This window comes from Ranitomeya imitator, chromosome 6 (assembly GCF_032444005.1).
Source record: "Ranitomeya imitator isolate aRanImi1 chromosome 6, aRanImi1.pri, whole genome shotgun sequence".
Classification (NCBI taxonomy): domain Eukaryota; kingdom Metazoa; phylum Chordata; class Amphibia; order Anura; family Dendrobatidae; genus Ranitomeya; species Ranitomeya imitator.
This window is the reverse complement of record NC_091287.1, coordinates 223,480,277-223,486,729: the sequence shown is the minus strand read 5'-3', so window position 1 is coordinate 223,486,729 and position 6,453 is coordinate 223,480,277.

The window sequence follows — 6,453 nt, the reverse complement described above, 5'->3', positions numbered from 1 at the left end:
TATTTAGATAAAGAAATGTATTAATGGGAATAATATTTTTTTTTTCATTATTTAGGAATATTTTTTTTTTTTTTTTACACATTTGGAAAATTTTTTTTTTTACTTTTTTACTTTGTCCCAGGGGGGGACATCACAGATCGGTGATCTGACAGTTTGCACAGCACTCTGTCAGATCACCGATCTGACATGCAGCACTGCAGGCTTCACAGTGCCTGCTCTGAGCACGCTCTGTGAAGCCACCTCCCTCCCTGCAGGACCCGGATCCGTGGCCATCTTGGATCCGGGCCTGGAACAAGCAGGAAGGGAGGTAAGACCCTCGCAGCAACGCGATCACATCGCGTTGCTGCGGGGGGCTCAGGGAAGCCCGCAGGTAGCCCCCTCCCTGCGCGGTGCTTCCCTGCACCGCCGGCACATCACGATCATCTTCGATAGGCAGCTGACACCCGGCCGCGATCGGCCGATCTCCCCCCGTGAGCGCCGCCGATCGCGCTGGACGTACTATCCTGTCCGTGGTCATGGGGGCCCACCCCACCTCGACGGGATAGTACGTCCCATGTCAGAAAGGGGTTAAACTTAGACCCATCCTCTCCCCCTCCAAAAGAATCGGACATCAAATCCTACCTTCCAGCATTAACCCTCCTTCTCTTTCGAAAGAAGAAATAGATTCTTTATCAGCCCCCTTCTCCTCGCTAGAGGTTGAAGAAGCCATCAACCACCTCAAAGTTCAGAAATCCCCGGGGCCAGATGGATTTTGCAATGCATACTATAAAGCCTTCGGGAAATATTTAACACCCCATCTGGTAAAACTGTTTAACTACGCCACTAAATCAGGTTCCTTTCCACCAGAAATGTTGGAGGCATCTATCGTCCTCATTCCTAAGCAATCGGGCGATCCCACATCCCCTGGTAGTTATAGGCCAATATCTCTCCTGAATTCAGATATAAAGATATATTCAAAAATATTAGCTAATAGACTCAGTTTCCTCCTACCTAGGCTAATAGCTAATGACCAAATGGGTTTCATTAAAAATAGGCAACCAGCAGACGCCACTAGAAGGATCCTGAACTCAATTAAGCTTACTAACAAATCCAAAACCCCAACAGTCTTCGTATCTCTCGACGCTGAAAAGGCCTTCGATCGTATCGATTGGAGCTTCCTTAAACAGACCCTCCAAAAATTCGGCTTTAACTACAACCTCATCTCCTCATTTATGTCACTATACAAAGGACCCACAGCTAAAATCATCTGCAACAATCATATCTCAGATCCGTTTGAAAATAGCAACGGTACTAGACAAGGATGCCCCCTCTCCCCACTGCTCTTCAACTTGGCTCTTGAGCCCCTGGTGGAACGTATTAGACAAAATGCTTCCATCACGGGGGGGGCGTGGCTATGTAGCAGAAAGAAGCAGACGTACTCCCGGGGAGCTCCCACTATCCTGCTATTATCCTGCCACCTAAACCCTTCTAAAGAGTGGGCTGAGTGCGACCTGTGGCCCTTCTTGGACTCTGGAAGGCGCGGGACTGAGATGTGAGCGAAACCGGGACCTGGAAGAGAGCCAAAAGCCGACGGAGCCTGCGGAGGTGGTGAGGACAGAGAGAGGCGGCGGCCATTTTACCAGCGTGTGCTCCGGCAGGACTCGGAGCAGCGCCGGCTTGCATTAGGGTCGGGGCTTCCCCCCCTGGATTCGCGGACTGTACCCAGGAGTTGGAGGTACTAGCGCTGATATACCAGGAGCCGGGGGACTGTGGCTGATGGTGCCGGCGTGAGCGGCGTTCTTTCTATAAGCGCCCGGTCAGCCATTAAGGGCCGTGGCGCTGAGAGTTTCATTTGCTGCGCTGTCAGGGGGGTGAACATATACCCTGTAAAACATTAAGGGGATACGCGGTGAGTGCCCTGAGAAATTGGGCCCCGCATTCCCCTATTTAAAAGGCACCTACCCCACCAGCGTTTGTGACTTGGAGGGTCTGGCTCCCCTCCCCCCCTCGCTGCCTGTGCCTCTGCTACAGAATCTTCCCCCATTCCCCTCCTGGGGCATAAGACTCTCCTGGGATCTGGATGCTGTTGCCTCCATCATTACAAGCAGCCTATATACTGCAAGTAGCCTCATAAGTCTATACACATAATCTTTGTCGGCTCTGCTATTTTCCTGTGGCTGGAATTTGGCAATCTATATCTCCAATCACTTTGCTGTCTCTCACTCCTGACAGTCATGCAGCACGCAAAAGCATCGGGAACAGCCGATAAACTTAGGAAATATGCTAGAGAGGAGCTCTCGGATGGTGGGCGATATCTCAGAAATAACCCCTCGCAAAGTCAACGTAAAGGTCGTCCTTCTGATAGTAATGAAGAGGGGGAACAAGAGGAATTAACTCTCAAACAGGCCTCTGAGCAGCTAATGCAAGCCATCTCCTTAACTAGATCCTCTCTTACCGAAAAGATAGAAGACGTGCACACTGAGGTGGGCCGCCTGAGACTAGATATGCAGAATATGGGAGGACGTATCGCGGAGGTGGAAACGAGAGTATCGCAAATTGAAGATACCATCACGCCCATGGAGGCTAAACTAACAAGAGTGGCTGGTTCCATAAACGACTGGAAACAAAAAGCGGATGATCTGGAGAACAGACTGCGTCGAAATAATATCCGTATTATTGGTCTACCAGAGCGCTCGGAGGGTCAACGACCCGAGGAATTCCTTGAGGACTGGCTTAAGACTACTCTGGAAGGTGAATTCTCATCAACTTTCTCAGTGGAAAGGGCCCATCGGGTCCCCACAAGGCCTCTCCCACCTGGAGCCCCTCCGAGACCTTTCTTGGCCCGCATCCTCAATTGTAAAGATAGAGACGCCATTTTACGTTTGGCACGACAAAAGAGTCCTATCAAGTTCCACAATGCCACGATTTCAATTTTTCCGGATTTCTCCATGGAACTTCAGAAACAACGAGCGCGGTTTCTGGAAATTAAAAAGCAACTCAGAGATCGGAATGTTATAGACTCCATGATATATCCCGCTCGCCTGCGAATTGTTCACGAAGGTTCGTCTGTCTTCTTCACTGATCCGGAGGAAGCGGGTGAATGGCTACGGGTCCACAAGACGTCCAGTGCAAAGAACTCCTAAAATACTTGGGTGGATAACCATGAATGGAGCTCTGTATGTGGGTACTTAACCTACCAACAATACCGAACGCTTAATTTAATTTAGCGAGGGTATCCCCGTTTTTTTTTCTCCATCGGATAATAGGAGCATGGGACTACGCTCCTATAATGTATGGTTCTTGTTATGTCTTTTTCTCTATGCTCATTTTATTTGTTCCGTAGATAGAAATCGCCGCCAATGGACCTCTCAACCCTTGTGTACTGTCCCTAAGATTTGCCCGGATGACGCTATGTATCATATTTTGATGAGTGAGTATGGGCTCTGAAATAATATACATGACTTGGAATGTGCGAGGTATTAAATCTCCCCGGAAGAAAATTAAGGTGTTCTCACAAATCAAGCACTATCATCCACATATTGTAGCGTTAGTGGAGACACACCTAACTAGAGACACGGCCCGATGTGTGCAGAAGCCATGGGTGCAATGGTCCATACATGCATTTCACACCAGTTACTCGAGAGGAGTCTCATTGTTAATTCACAGAGAGGTCAGATGGGAACTGAAGGAGGCGAGGAGGGATTCTGAGGGCCGATTTGTCTTTGTACACGCATTTATTAACTCTCGTGAATGTGTCTTACTATGTATATATAACCCTCCCCCGGCTAACCTATCAATACTCCGGATGGCAATGAACTTTGCCTTGAGCTTTCCAGACGCAAACGTCATCTGCATGGGCGACTTTAATCTGGTTATGGACACCCGCCTCGATAGATTGAGATTGGGCGATGATGTGACGGGGGAGACCTTGTCTCAAGTCCCGTCCCAACTAGCTTTATTTATGGAAGGTAGTGGCTGGGTAGACTTGTGGAGGATGCGCCATCCCGGAGTAAAAAGCTATACCTGTCACTCATCTACCAGACGATCTCTTTCACGTCTAGACTATATATTCGGTTCTGAAGGGCTGGCAGCATGGGTAGACAGTATTGAACATGGTAATAGGGGAATATCTGATCATAGTCCGGTCATTCTTACACTTAAATTTAGCCAATCGAATAGAGGTATAGCTTGGAAATTAAATCCATTTTGGCTTAAATTGATAGACTCCAGTGACAGGACTGTCGACCAGCTGAAATGCTTTATTTCGTCCCACCCAGAACCCCAAGACATTAACCTATTCTGGGATGCCCTTAAGGCATATCTAAGGGGATGCCTATCTTCTACGATATCTTATATAAAGAGGGTGACATCGAGGGAGGATGACGAGATGGAGCAACGACTAAAAGAGTCAGAGTCTGCTTATATAGCTGACCCAACTAATGGTAATAGGCTGGAGTGGCTAACTTCCCAGAGTATATATGCTCAACACGTAGATACTAAATCTAAACGTAAATTATTTTTTACCCGTCAATCCTATTTTGAACTGGGAAATCAGGCTAGCAAATTTCTGGCCTTTTTGGTACGCCAACATAACACATCCAACACTATACTGCAAATTCGAACATCAGACGGATCATTAGTGTCCTCAACTGAGGAGATACTTTGCTGTTTCCAGGATTACTATAAATCATTATATACATCTGAGTGCGACTTTGATACTCGGGAAAACTTAGATTATTTATCCGACATAACGTTTCCTGTACTGACCTCAGTCCAACGAGCCTTTATGGATGCGGAGATTACATTGGAGGAAGTTGAACAAGCTTTGATGGATATGGCCTCTGGGAAGGCCCCTGGCCCAGATGGGTTTCCCACTGAATTGTATAGGAAATATCGTGACACACTGGCGCCAATTTTGTTGAGAGTGTTCCAGGGGATGCGGGAGAAGGGTTCTATGCCTGACACATTTTATGAGGCAAACATTATTGTGCTTAGAAAGGAGGGGAAGGACCCATTGGAATGTGGATCTTATAGGCCCATATCATTGGTAAATGTAGATTATAAAGTTTTTTACTAAAATCCTAGCTACAAGACTGAACTCGATCATATTAGACCTAATACATCCAGACCAAACGGGTTTTATGCCAGGAAAAAATACCTCCATCAATATCAGGCGAGTCCAGTCAGTAGTCCAATATAGCTCATTGGTACCAGATAATACCTGGGCACTGGCATCGTTGGATGCGGCTAAAGCTTTTGACTCTCTGGAATGGCCCTTTCTGTCAGCATGTTTAAAAAAAATATGGTTTTGGTGATGGCTTTTTGAAGTGGGTGGGTCTTTTATATATGAAACCCAGGGCCTGCATCATTGTTAATGGCTCTGTCTCTAAATCTTTTTCACTACACAGAGGGACCCGCCAGGGGTGCCCTCTCTCCCCGGCCCTCTTTGCCCTAGCAATAGAGGCTTTGGCGATACGTATAAGGTCCTCCGCTGACATTAAAGGTATAAATATAGCTGACCGGGTGGATACCGTCGGACTCTACGTGGATGATATGGTGATATTCATGGATAGGGCAGAGGAAACGTTGCCACGGGTAATAGCTACCATAGATAAATTTAGTAGACACTCAGGCCTATACATAAACTGGGATAAATCCGCGTTGATGCCTCTTTCTCACACCTCGATGCCCGGCCTTGGGACTCATTCTTCCCTCCCCATTGTACATAGCTTCAAATATTTGGGTATACATATTTCTCAGAATAGTAGATCTGACCTGCAACTTAATATATTCCCATTGCTAGAAATAGTTAAATGTAAATTTGCAGCGTGGAGTAAACTTCCGTTGTCTGTGGACGGCCGGATCAATTTAATTAAAATGATATTGCTTCCCAAACTTAGCTACTGTCTCCAGCACAGTGCTGTGCTAATCCCTAAATCCTTCTTTGCAAGTTTGAATTCTCAAATCACAGTTTTTATATGGGGGAAATCTAGGCCCAAACTTAAGCTAGCTACGCTGCAGAGACCAAAACAGGGAGCTGGGGCGGCGCTTCCAGACTTCTATCTATATTATTTGGCAGGTCAGACTGGAGCCCTTAATAAATGGATGCCCAATAATTGCCTTCCTAACTCTGAAAGTCATTTGCTTCATGCGGCACAAACTGAATGTCCATTGAATTTTTTAGAATTGGAGAAAGTTGGTATCCCTCGTATGATACCATTACTACGCCTAGCGCGGTCGGTCTGGAGGCAAGTTAAAAAAATGGCTGGATTCATAGATATTATTGCGGAGATGCCCCTGTGGGGCAATGGCTATTTCCCAATTTTATTGGACCACCCATCCGCTGGTTTTTGGATTGGGCATGGTGTCTCATCAATAGGTGATCTATATGATGGGGGAACTTTTGTGTCATTTGAGCAATTGCAAACCAAGTACGATATACCGAGATCCCAATTTTTTCGATATTTACAGCTC